Source organism: Mus caroli, chromosome 2 (genome assembly GCF_900094665.2).
Source record: "Mus caroli chromosome 2, CAROLI_EIJ_v1.1, whole genome shotgun sequence".
Taxonomy (NCBI): domain Eukaryota; kingdom Metazoa; phylum Chordata; class Mammalia; order Rodentia; family Muridae; genus Mus; species Mus caroli.
In genome coordinates, this window is record NC_034571.1 from 100,990,306 (window position 1) to 101,004,388 (window position 14,083).

Here is a 14,083-nt window from a genome sequence, read left to right on the forward strand (position 1 = left end):
TAATCATCCATTCATGGGTGTAGTTTCTTTCCATGTCATGCCTGGCAGACACCACCTATCAAATCATGTCCCGTTCCTCTGGCTCTTACTCTTTGTCCACCCCATGATTATTCCAGAACTTTAGTTAGAGGGGTTACATTGCCATCTTGTCAGTTGGGTCTAGTCATTCCACAGTCACTTACACTCTGCTTTTTAACCAGTTGTGGCTTTCAATTTGCTGCAAAATGAATCACCCTTGATGAAGGATGGGGACTACACTTATCTGTCTGTATAAGAATTTAGAATATGCTTAGAAATGATCTTGGTTTAGGTAAGTAGAAATAGCATGTTTTCTTCTAGGGTGTGTGACCTCCTCAGCCATGGGTGGGTTGGCTATCGTTACAGTACCTGGCATGAGTTTCCTCCCATTGAGTTGGCCTTAAGCACATTTAGAGAGCTCTTAGATACTCCCAAGATAAAAATGCCACTGTTGTACCTTGGTTGTTTCTAAGCTTTACAGTTGGGTGGAACTATTGGTTGCTTTTTACCATTAGCAGCTTATATAAAGTATACACACACACACACACACACACACACACACACACACATACACACACACTATGGCTTTTTAAACATTCCAGTGTTGTTAATTTCTCTACTACCTCCCTTTTTATTGTCCTCTGCCACCCTACCTAGTTAAAATACAGCCAAAAAATTTCCATTTCTTCCTTCAAAGAGTCTGTGCCCTATTGTGTCCTATCCCTCTTGGGTTTTGTTTTAATTTTTTCTTTTATTATGTACAAACATTTCTACATGAATATTTGTTATATCAGTTTGTAGTGTAGCAAAATGACATTTATCACAGAAAGCAAATGTATCATGTCTGATTCTATTCCATCTTGAATATGAGTATAGTTTGTTTTGGCATAGGTTTTATTTCAGACATTCAAAAATAGAATTTTTTCATTAGTGTATTTGTTATATTCAATTCATTGTCTTTGAATGTTAGGAGGTTGTTACTTGTTAATTGGCAAATGTTAGTTCAAAGAGTGAGGACTCTGATAGCTATGCAAAAGGTTGACTCATTGCTGGGTTTCTGGACCATAATTTAAACATATATCATTTTAAGAATATCTAATACAAAGATAAGAAATCAATGAAGATGAGTATTTGAAATATTCTATGATTATACATGAAACACTTGGAAAACTGGCTCACTTACAATAGTCCTTTAATATAATCCTGGTTGTTTCAGGCTTAGGATAAATATCACTAGTTCACAGCGAGTTTCAAAAAATGCTGCTGGTATTGCATCTTTTCAAGGAGCCTAGGAAATCAGCCATTATTATGGGCTGCATGCTCTATTAATTTTGTCATCTTATGTTTGCAAAGATATACACAATTATTTCAAATTATTCAAACTTAAATCTATTATGTAGACATTTAGCAGTATATTATATGTTTATTCATCAGATTATAAGTATTAAAATGACATTTCAAGTTTTTTTTTAGATAATAAATGGAGAAATTTCAGACACCTTGTATCATACATACAAAAATTCATAATGGAGAGTTCTTTATGTGTTCTCCTGGGAAAAGTTTTTGTCATATATCCAAAGTATCAATATTTATGTGTAAAGAATGGCTTTAGTTTAGACTTATATTTTCAAATTTTGTATATTTTCTTTGAACAGGAAATATTTAATAAACGAAGGTAAGAAGGATAAGTAAGTACTTGAGTTCTGCATTGCTATCAAGGTAAAAGTGTGGCATGTGAGCAACAAAAAATAGCTCTCATTTCTGCTTCTAATCTCCACTAATGTTGGCATTTGAAGTGCTCCTCTTGGACCTGAAGAAAACATTACATTTTTCTGAATAGGTGTTACTGTCTTTCTGGAATGAAGTTGTTGACAAATAGGGTCATTAGAGACATTGATAATAGTCACAATGATAGATGCACATATTCACATTCCATTTGGCACTTACTAAATCTCTTCATAGTTATTTTTGGAACATACATTTTGCCCAGGAAAATATCTCTTCAGCAAGGACATCATGTGTTATATGAGGCCATGTTAACCATTAGTATGAAAGTAACAATTGCTTACGATAGAAAATGTTTTTGTGCCGCCGGGCGTGGTGGCGCACACCTTTAATCCCAGCACTCGGGAGGCAGAGGCAGGCGGATTTCTGAGTTCGAGGCCAGCCTGGTCTACAAAGTGAGTTCCAGGACAGCCAGGGCTATACAGAGAAACCCTGTCTCGAAAAACAAAAAAAACAAAACAAAAAAAAAAAAAAAAGAAAATGTTTTTGTAAAAATGAGACATTTGAAAATCTACTACACTATAAGGATATTCAAGTTCTGTTTTAAAAGTTGCACAGTCATATGATACTGCCAATCCTAGGAACCACAGATGATGAAGGAAAGTTTCATTGATAGATAAATATAGAACACAGATGATGGTCAAACACCAACAACTGCCAATCCTCTTGATTTACCAGCAGAAATAGATGGCAAGGCCCTCTTGATAAAAGCATTGCAGCATAGGGGGATTGGGCTAAAACTGAACTAGACTCCTTTTATGCTCACTAGAATGCATGAGTTACTAAGCGATATAGAGAATGCTGCAGGAACAAAGTAATCTAAAAGAATCCTATGCTTCTGTGAATTCTGTTAATTATAATACTGATGTATTAGGGTCCTCTTGAGTTACAGAACTTATAGAATGAATCTCTCTATATATAAATGTAAAAGTGATTTATTAGAATACTTGAAGCCTGCAATTTTGATAATCTAAATATGACTAGCTGTTAAAAGAAAGTTCAAGAATCCAGTTATGGTTCAGTCCACAAAGCCAAGTGTCTTAGATGGTCTTCAGTAAATACTGGGATCTCAAAACAATAAGCTCCAAAGGCCATGAAGGAATGGATGTTCTGGCAAGGTGAGAGGAAGTAAGCAAAGAACAAACACTTACTTCTTCCATGTCCTTATTTAGACTGCTAGTAGAACATATGGCCCAGATTAAAGTTGTGACTACCTTATTCAATATCTGGATCAAAAGTGTGTGCAGTAAGATCAAGAATCGACAATGAGACCTCATAGAATTGCAAAGCTTCTGTAAGGCAAAGGACACTGTCAATAAGACAAGGTAACCAACAGATTGGGAAAAGATCTTTACCAATCCTAAATCTGATAGAGGGCTAATATCTAATATATACAAAGAATTCAAAAAGTTAGACTCCAGAAAATAAACAAACAAAAAAACCCCTTATTAAAAATGGGGTACAGCACTAAACAAAGAATTCTCAACTGAGGAATACCAAATGCCTGAGAAGCACCTAAAAAATATTCAACATCCTTAATCATCAGGGAAATGCAAATCTAAACAATCCTGAGACCACCCCACACCAGTCAGAATGGCTAAGATCAAAAACTCAGGACATAGCAGATGCTGGTGAGGATATGGAGAAAGAGGAACACTCCTCCATTACTGGTGGAATTGCAAGCTGGTACAACCACTCTGAAACTCAGTTTGGTGGTTCCTCAGAATATTAGACATAGACCAGAACACCCAGCAATACCACTCCTGGGAATATACCCAGAATATGCTCCAACTTGTAATAAGGACATATGCTCCACTAAGTTCATAGCAGCCTTATTTATAATAGCCAGAATCTGGAAAGAATCCATATGTCCCTCAACAGAGGAATGGATATAGAAAATGTGGTACATATACACAATGGAGTACTACGCAGCTATTTAAAACAATGAATTTATGAAATTCTTAGATAAACGTATGGATCTGGAGGATGTCATCCTAAGTGAGGTAACCCAATCCCAAAAGAACACCCATGATATGCACTCACTGATAAGTGGATATTAGCCCAGAAGCTCAGAATACCCAAGATACAGTTTGCAAAATACATGAAACTCAAGAAGAAGAAGAAAGACCAACGTGTGGATACTTCGATCCTTATTAGAAGGGGAAACAAAATACCCATGGAAGGAGTTACAGAGACAAAGTGTGGAGCAGGGACTGAAGGAAGGACCATCCAGAGACTGCCCCACCTGGGGAGCCATTCCATAAACAACCACCAAACCCAGCCACTATTGTGGATGCCAACAAGAGCTTGCTGACAGGAGCCTGATAAGGCTGTCTCCTGAGAGTCTCTGCCAGTGCCTGACTAATACAGAAGTGGATGCTCACAGCCATCCATTGGAAGGAGCACAGGGTCCCCAATGTAGGAGCTAGAGAAAGTACTCAAGGAGCTAAAGGGGTTTGCAGCCTCATAGAAGAACAATGTGAACTAACCAATATCCCCAGAGCTCCCTGGGACTAAACTGCCAATCAAAGAAAATACATAGTAGGACTCATGGCTCTAGCTGCACATGTAGTAGAGGATGGCCTAGTCGGTCATCAAGGGGAGGAGAGGCCCTGGGTCCTGTGAAGGTTCTATGCCCCAGTATAGGGGAATGCCAGGGCCAGGAAGCAGGAGTGGGTGGTTTGGGGAGCAGGGAGAGTGGGAGGGGATAGGGGATTTTCAGAGGGGAAAGTAGGAAAGGGGATAGCATTAGAAATGTAAATAAAGAAAATAGCTAATAAAAAAAAAAAGTGTGTGCCTTCCTACCTTAAAGGTCAGGATTAGAAGTGGATTCACTCAAGGAAAAATAACTTGTCACAAGTATGCCCTTCATTTCTGGATTGTAGCTCATTTCAGATGTAGTCAAGTTTACAACTAATATTAGCCATCACAACCAAACTGCCTGACAACATGTATCCATCTATGCAATAATGACAGGACTGCAATGGAATGGTGACCAACTACTTCCTGATTGGATTTGAGGAACAGTTTATAAAGGGACATTCATGTCTGATTCTTCAAATATGATGAACATCCTTGGATGTGGAGCTTATTGATATTAGAGGGAAAGTTAGTGTTGTTTTTCTAACTTGATATTGCATCAATCTTCCTTCTACATATTAGTGCTTATAAACACAAACAAATGCTAGATCAGAGGCACTTCTCTTTGAGATGAACAGTAATGAATACAGAGTCTAGGCTTTTCAAAGGTCTGATAATATGTGAATGTTGAAGAAGTCTTAAACCTGACACTTACAGCATCCCATCTGAGTCCTTTTAGTGTGCTCAAAGCACAAATAAATTAATATGGTCAGAGAACTTACCACAGTATCTGATGCATGATGTCTTCTGGAAAAAGGAATTATCAAGATTATAAAGTAACATAGGTTATGGCATCTGAAAGGAAAATTAGAAAGACAAATTGCTAAGTACTTCTGAATCAATTACAAGAAATGAAGATACACAAAAAGTTCTTAGTTGCATGTCAAGTTAATAATAGCTTATGGTCATTAGTCAAATATCAAACTCATAAATAAAGCAATATCTAAGTAGACTGTATGCATATGGGGCAAAATGAATGCTTTCTGGAGGTGACTTATTAAGAACTTGTAAAATAGGCTTAGTGTAAAAATATAATAAATTATGGGAAATAGACTAGAGAATTTAAAATTAAAAACTGATTTGTATTCAGTACCCATTTAAGTTGATCTTAACTCCAGAGTTTTAATTATGAGCTCAACATTTGATTTTTATTTTACCTTTTTAATTGCTGGCTAAATTTTCTGAATCCCTTTGGAACTTAGATCTTTGTCACACAGTTTAACATTATTCTTTCTTTCTTAATTTAGTTATTTTTAGAACTACAACTGTGCGCGATAACATTTATATTCTCCAAAATACTTTAAACAGTACTTAATGACTGTGGTAGATATTCAAAATACGCATGCATTTATACATTTATAAAAATCCCCATACATTACTATTTTCATGTATATCTACTACTTTCTGTTCAATAAAAATGAAATTTTACATTTATTATTTTATTTAATTTAGAGAAACAGAATTTAAGACACACATTAGAAAAGAAAAATAAATATTAATAATGGATTAGAGAGACTAAACATAGTCATATTCTAAAACCAACCTCATTCTGTCAGTTCTTAAAGACTTCTTTCCTTTTAACAATGGTTCTATATTTATCACATATGATATAATATGCCAAAGTCTTCTGATGCTAAAGCAATCAGGATTAAATTTTAAAGAAGACATTTCTTATTTCAGAATCAGTTTACTTTATCAGCAATTAATTCTATGAATTCCCCAGACTTCTATCCACTTCTCTGCCATCTCTATCTGATGTAATGTAGTTTTCATATCTGCTTTACTTTGGAGGAAGTTATCTGTATTTAAAAGAAAATTAAGCATTTCTAAGATAAAAATATCTACCTGGCTCTTGTCATTAAAAATTAATTGAATGTAATTTTAGTAGTATGACCATATATACAGTGATTTATACAGCTAATGTCATCAACGCTGTTAAGGAACCTGTTTCTACAATCTACTGTAGACCTCGCCTGCAATCAAGAAGCTAGACTTGCTGAAAGCTGCATACTTAAGGATGTATTTTAATTCCCTAAATGTTTTCCTTTTCATTGGAAACATGAAATCACTTTAAAGAATTAGTTTAAGATATTCTTTATGCTCATGAAATTTGATTGAAAAATGTATGTGCTATGCTTTATTTATATATAGTATAGACATAAACTGTCAAAATACACAATCACGACTTGCTCTGATGGTGATTGGAAGAGATTTCAAAGAACATGTTCATGTGTAGCATTAAAGGACCTGCAACAAAATTAGATTAGAGGAAAGCATCCTAGTGTCCATTAGAAAGTTTCTGCAAATGGGTACTTTTCTAGAAAGAAACCTCAGTTCACTAGACACACTTGGCTGATGAAGACAGCACAGAGGCATTAAAGGAAGATATTTGCAACAAGAAGGAAACAAGTGCCAAGAGAGCTGTAAAAATTTGAGACAGGAAAATAAATTACAATAAAGGCTGGTGTGGATGTGGAGAAAGGAGAGCTCTTATACAGTGTTTGTGGGAGGATAAACTTTTGCAGCCACAGTGAAAATCAGTCCAGAGATTTCTTTAAAATAGAAACAGCTCTGTCATACGACTGAGCTATACGACTACTGTGCATATACTCAAAGAACTTTACATCTTATTATACTTGTACATTCATGTTCATTGTCACTCAATTCATGCTATAGAGAAAATGTAATAAACTAAAATATTCATAACCTGAAAAATGGGAAAGGAAAAGAGTGGTATATATATACTATGGAAGACCATTCAGCTGTAAAGGAAACATTTGCAAATAACTGGATGGACACTGAAAACAATAGACAGACATACAAACATATAGACACACAGATAGACAGATAGGTAGGTAGGTAGATAGATAGATAGATAGATAGATAGATAGATAGATAGATAGATAGATAGGGGTCATACTGAATGACGTAAACTAGGCACAGGAAGACAAACTACATATTCTCTTTTATTTGAAGATCCTAGTTTTGAATAATTTGATTATATGTAATTGGGATACATGTGGAAGTCAGGAAACTAGAAATGGGCCACACAGAGTAGACACCTTAAGGGAAGGCAGATAACAAATCTTAGAAAAATTAAAATGGAGAAAACACTGGAGAGATTCAAATATGAAGAGGGAGTTGTAAGAGCATGAAATGAGGCCAGGCATGGTGGCGCACGCCTTTAATCCCATCACTTGGGAGGCAGAGTCAGGTGGATTTCTGAGTTTGAGGCCAGCCTGGTCTACAAGGTAAGTTCCAGGACAGCCAGGGCTACACAGAGAAACCCTGTCTCGGAAAAAAAAAAAAAAAAAAAAAAAATGAGGTGATATAAGGGTTAACTAAAATGAAAGGTATATGTTGAACTTTTCTATAGCTATTTTATTGGGGTCTTGTATCTACAACCCTTTCAAGCCTTATTCTACCTTAACCCCTTCCAATCCATAAATCTCGGTAGGAGAGAAAAAAGGTTAGAAAGAAAAGGAGGAGTAGGCCTTTTGAGACTCCTTTCTGCCATTTAGGGACAAAAGGTTCCTAGGGGCAGATATAATCTTCATTGTCAGAATATGCAGCAATCCAGCAATCCAGATCTAGCAATTCAGCAAACACAACAGCAGGAGCCAGCAGCAGTAGGTACCAGCAGCATCTGAAGTCAGAAGCAGCAGGAGGAGCAGCAGACACTGCATCCTCCCAGGGCACTTCCATTTATACCCTCTCCAGAGTCCCCAGAATTTAACCATCAGCAGCTGGCAAAAATCATGCCACTGCTAATGCTGGAGGCAAATCTTAATCACCTGCTGTGAAGCAGCCACCTATTCCATACCTGGGATTAAAACGAAAACATTCATATAACCTAAGTGGTTTTTAAAGAAGCCAAAATTCCCACTGTAGGTATATGACAAGTTATATGAATTGGTAAAGATCTTTTCCCAATCTGTTAGTTGCCATTTTGTCCTATTGACATTGTTCTTTGCCTTACAGAAGCTTTGCAATTTTATAAGATCCCATTTGTCAATTCTTTATCTTAGAGCATAAGCCACTGGTGTTCTGTTCAGTAACTCTTCCCCTGTGCCTATGTATTCAAGGCTCTTCCCCACTTTCTCTTCTAATAGTTTCAGTGTATCCGGTTTTATGTGTAGGCCCTTGATCCACTTGGACAGGGAGATAAGAATGGATCAATTTGCTTTCTTGTACATGCTGACCCATCATTGAGCCAGCACCATTTGCTGAATGCTGTCTTTTTTCCACTGGATGGTTTTAGCTTCTTTGTCAAAGATCAAGTACCTATAGGTGTGTGGGTTCATTTCTGGGTCTTCAGTTCTATTCCATTGATCTATCTGCCTGTCACTGTACCAATACCATGCAGTTTTTACCACTATTGCTATGTTGTACAGCTTTAGGTCAGGGATGGTGATTCCACCAGAGGTTCTATTATTGTTGAGAATAGTTTTTGCTATCCTGGGCTTTGTTATTCCAGATGAATTTTCAAATTGGTCTTTTTAACTCTATGAAGAATTGAGTTGGAAATTTGATAGGGATTGCATTGAATCAGCAAGATGGACATTTTTACTATGTTAATCCTACCAATCCATGAGCATGGATGATCTTTTCAGCTTCTGAGATTTTTTTTTTTTTTTGATTTCTTTCTTCAGAGACTTGAAGTTCTTGTCATACAGATCTTTCACTTGCTTGGTTAGAGTCACACCAAGGTATTTTATATAATTTGTGATTATTGTGAAGGGCACCACTTCCCTATTTTCTTTCTTAGCCTGTTTATCCTTTGTGTACAGGAAAGCTCCTGATTTATTTGAGTTAATTTTATATCCAGTCACTTTGCTGAAAATTGTTTATCAGGTTTAGGAGTCCTATGGTGGAAATTTTTGGGTCACTTAAGTATACTATCATATCATCTGCAAATAGTGATATTTTGACTTCTTCCTTTCCAATTTTTTTCCTTTGATCTCCTTTTGTTGTCTAATTGCTCTGGCTAGGACTTCAAGTACTATATTGAACAGGCAGGGAAAGAGAAGGCAGCCTTGGCTAATTCCTGATTTTAGTGGGGTTGCTTCAAGTTTCTCTCTATTTTGTTTGATGTTGGCTACAGGTTTTCTGTATATTGCTTTTACTATGGTTAGGCATGTGCCTTGAATTCCTGTCCTTTCTAAGACTTTTACTGTGAAGTGGTATTGAATTTTGTCAAATGCTTTCTCAGCATCTAATGAGATGATCATGTGTTTTTTTTTTTCTTTGAGTATTTTTTATATCGTGGATTACATTGATAGATTTTTATATGCTGAACCATCCCAGCATCCTTAGGATAAAGCATACTTGATCATGATGGATGATCATTTTGATGTGTTCTTGGATGTGAGAATTTATTGAGTACATCTGATAGAGGGCTAATATCCAATATATGCAAAGAACTCAAGAAAGTAGACTCCAGACAATCAAATAGTCTTATTACAATGGGGTCCAGATCAAACCTAAGAATTCTCCACTCAGGAAATTCAAATGGTTGAGAAGCACGTAAAGAATGTTCAACATCCTTAGTCATCAGGGTAATGCAAATCAAAACAACCCTGAGATTTTACTTCACACGAGTCAAAATGGCTAAGATCAAAAACTCAGGTGACAGCAGATAGAGAAAGAGGAGCACTCCTACATTGTTGGTGGAATTGCAATCTGATATAACCACACTGGAAATCAGTGTAGCAGCTTCTCAGAAAATTAGACACAGTATTACCTGAGGACCCATCTATACCACTCCTGGCCATATACCTAAAAGATGTTCCAACATATAACAAGGACACATGCTCCACTATGTTCATAGCAATCTTATAATAGCCAGAAGCTGGAAAGAATCCAGATGTCCTTCAACAGAGGAGTGGATAGAAAAAATGTGGTACATTTGCACAATGGAGTATTACTCAGCTATTAAAAACAATGAATTCATGAACTTCTTAGGCAAATGGATGGAACTATAAAATATCATCCTCATTGAGATAACCCAGTAACAAAAGAACATACATGGTATATACTCACTGATAAGTGAATATTAGCCCAAAAGTTCAGAATACCCAAGGTACAATTTACAGACCATATGAAACTCAAGAAAAAGGAAGAGCAAAGTGTGAGCACTTCGGTCCTTCTTAAAAGGGGTAAGAAAATAGTCACGGAAGCAAATACAGAGACAAAGTGCGGTGCAGACACTGAAAGGAAGGCCATCCAGAAACTGCCCCACATGGGGATCCATTCCACATACAGTCACCAAACCCAGACACTAGTATGGATGTCAAGAAGTGCATGCTGACAGGAGCCTAATATAGCTGTCTCCTGAGAGGTTCTGCCAAAGCATGATATATACAGAAGTAGATACTCAAAGCCAATCATTGAACTGATCATGGGGTAAACAACGGAGGAGTTAGAGAAAGGACTGAAGGAGCTGAAGAGGTTTGCAACCTCATAAGAAGAACAACAATATCAACCAACTAGAGCTCCCAGGGACTAAACCACCAATCAAGGAGTACACATGGAGGAACCCATGCCTCCAGTGGTATATGTAGCATAGGATGGCCTTATCAGGGATCAATGGGAGAATAGGCCCTTGGTCCATTGAAAGCTTTATGCCTCAGTGTAGGGGAATTAATAGTGGGGAGGCAGGAGTTGGTGGGTAGGTGGGGAAACACCCTCATAGAAGCAAGAGGAGGGGAGTGGGTTAGGGGTTTTTGGGGGGTACCGAGAAAAGAGATAATATTTGAAATGTAAATAAATAAAATGCCCAATAAAAATAAAAGTTATATGGGAACCTATAGTTTTTCAACTCAAGTAAAACCCCTGCCAGAATGGATAGTGAAAATGTGGGGCACACTGGAAATTAAAAGTCTAAGTTAATTAAAGCACATGTAATACATTTTTAAAAAGTGTTTGAGTAGAAGTATTCTGCATGGGTGGACAAGCTGCTCCTATAAAAAGGGGTTATTAGCTGAAAATAGCAGAGCCAGCACTAGGTAGACCTATGAGTTATTGATCAGGGAGTCCCCAGAGTCACCCAAAATAATATGAATTGTTGCCAGTAAATAAGTAGATGGTAAGCCTCCATTGTCATATTCATTCTGGATGGCATATATAAAAAATGTCTATATCAAATTAACCAGCAGACCCTCTCTCAGCTGACTAGCTTACATGTTGTCAGAGGTGCTGTTCAGGTTGGGGTCTTAGAGAGCACTGGGTCCTCCATGCTACAGTACCAACCTGGCAGGCAAGATGTACATGTTGCTGCAATAGTAGCACAAATGTTATTGGATAATTGACAACTTTGTTCTTGACTGTAGGGCCTTTTCCACAGGAGGGATTTCATGTATAGTACTGTAAACCTGGTCAAAACCTCATGACCTGGGAGGTCACAAGACCCAGGTGGAAACCGACTGTTAGGTTTGCTAAATGGCCATCTTATCAAGCTCCCTTCTAAATATTTATTTCTATACCCCTACTTTTGTGTTGATTTCACCTTTGGTCAGAGTTCTCCCTCCTCCCTCCCCCAGTTGCTAGTGTTTAATGCAAAAACATATAACCCATCAAAGTGTCAAGTATAAAAAATACTAAGTGTTCAGCTGTACTTGGTTCATTCTTATCAAGGAGAGATCTGAAATACTGTCTTTTGCACATTTTGTAGTTGTTCCCCATGTCAGTTCATGAAAGAACTGGTGATCTGCATAAGATATAAACAAGACCAAGCAAGTGAAAAGTCCAGCATTCATTGTTGAAGGAGCTATACCTGAGAAGAGAAAGTCACTATCTTTGGGGAACGTGGCTGCTGGTAGGTTCATGCCTTGGGTGTGGATCCATACACATGTACCTATGTAAAGCAATAATTGAACTTGGGTCATTATTAATAACGATAAAAATGAGAATTTGAACTTGGGGTAATATAGGCTCTGGGACATTGTGTATAATTGGAGGAGTTAGTGGTAAATGAGTATGAGCAATATATGCTTTGTAAATGTTTGAACATTTCAAACCATTTATTAAAAAAGAGAGAAGACTGTTTCTTTTTTTTTAATTAGGTATTTTCTTTATTTATATTTCAAATGTTATCCCATTTCCTGGTTTCCCCTCAGAAAATCCCCACCCACTCCAGTTTCCTGGTCCTGCCAGTCCCCTATACTGGGGCATTGATCCATCTCAGGACCTAGGGCCTCTGTCCCCATTGATGACCAACAAGGCCATCCTCTGCTATATGCAGCTGGAGCCATGGGTCCCTCCATGTGTACTCTTTACTTGGTGGTTTAGTTCCTGGGAGCTCTTGTGTACTGGTTGGTTCATATTATTGTTCTTCCTATGGGGCTGCAAATCCCTTCAGCTCCTTGGGTCCTTTCTCTAGCTCCTCTACTGGGGACCTTGTGTTCAGTCCAATAGTTGGCTGTGAGGATCCACCTCTGTATTTGTCAGGCACTGGCAGAGCCTCTCAGGAGACAGCTGTATCAGGATTCCTGTCAGCAAGTCCTTATGGACATCTACAATTGTGTCTGTGTTTGGTGTCTTTATATAGGATGGATCCCTAGGGGAGCAGTCTCTGGACAGCATTTCATTCAGTCTCTGCTCCACACTTTGTCTCTGTATCTCCTCCCATGGGTATTTTGTTCCCCTTTCCAAGAAGGACTGAAGTATCCACACTTTGGTCTTCCTTCTTCTTGAGCTCAATGTGGTCTGTGAATTGTACCTTGGGAGCTTGAGAAGGTTGCATCTTTACCATGTTGACTATAATGGAGGTGATGAAAATGAAAAGATGGGACATTACTGAGACCGAATCTTAAACTTCCACATTGTTCCTGGAATTACGTTTCCTTGAGAATATGAGGTTGTCTGTATTCACTATTAAATCTGAAAATGTCTAGAATAGTAATTTGTAATTATGTACTTAGTGCTTTTTGAGAGTGAACATATCATGTGTATCTCTCTTTGTTTATGCCATCCTGACAATTATTATTTAAGTGATAGTCTCTAGGTAAAGATCTTTCTAATACATGCCAATTCATAGTATATGTAAATTGAATGGCAAGGGTACACCACTGTCATACCACACATTCTTTAGATTTTTGATCTTCCACTAAGGCCAGAGAAAACTACCTGCTGAGCATTAGAGCATGGTAATATTTCTGCCACCACTTTTAGTGGTAAACTCACAGTCTCAGTATCTGTCTCTTTGAGTCGGTGGTTTCTGTGCTGTCTTCTTTGATTGGCACACAATTGTCACTGATTTTAAAACCAATTTCTTGGACATTTTAAACTACTCTCTAGTGGTAATAGGTTTATTTTTCATATATGATAATGGGTCTCTGTGTCATTGAAAGATCCATAGTTTGAAGTTTGGTGTTGCTGGTGAAACATGCAAGATGTGGCATAAGGAAGGTGGAACATTTTCTAAGCTCCATTTTTGGTACTGTGCAGCACAAGTTGTCTCTTGTGCTAATGATGGGAGACAGGAAACAGGTATGTCTCTAACAGTTACATTAAGATATGTTCCAACCTGTAAGAAGGACACATGCTCCACTATATTCATAGCAGCCTTATTTATAATAGCCAGAAGCTGGAAAGAACCCAGATGCCCCTCAACAGAGGAATGGATACAGAAAATGTGGTA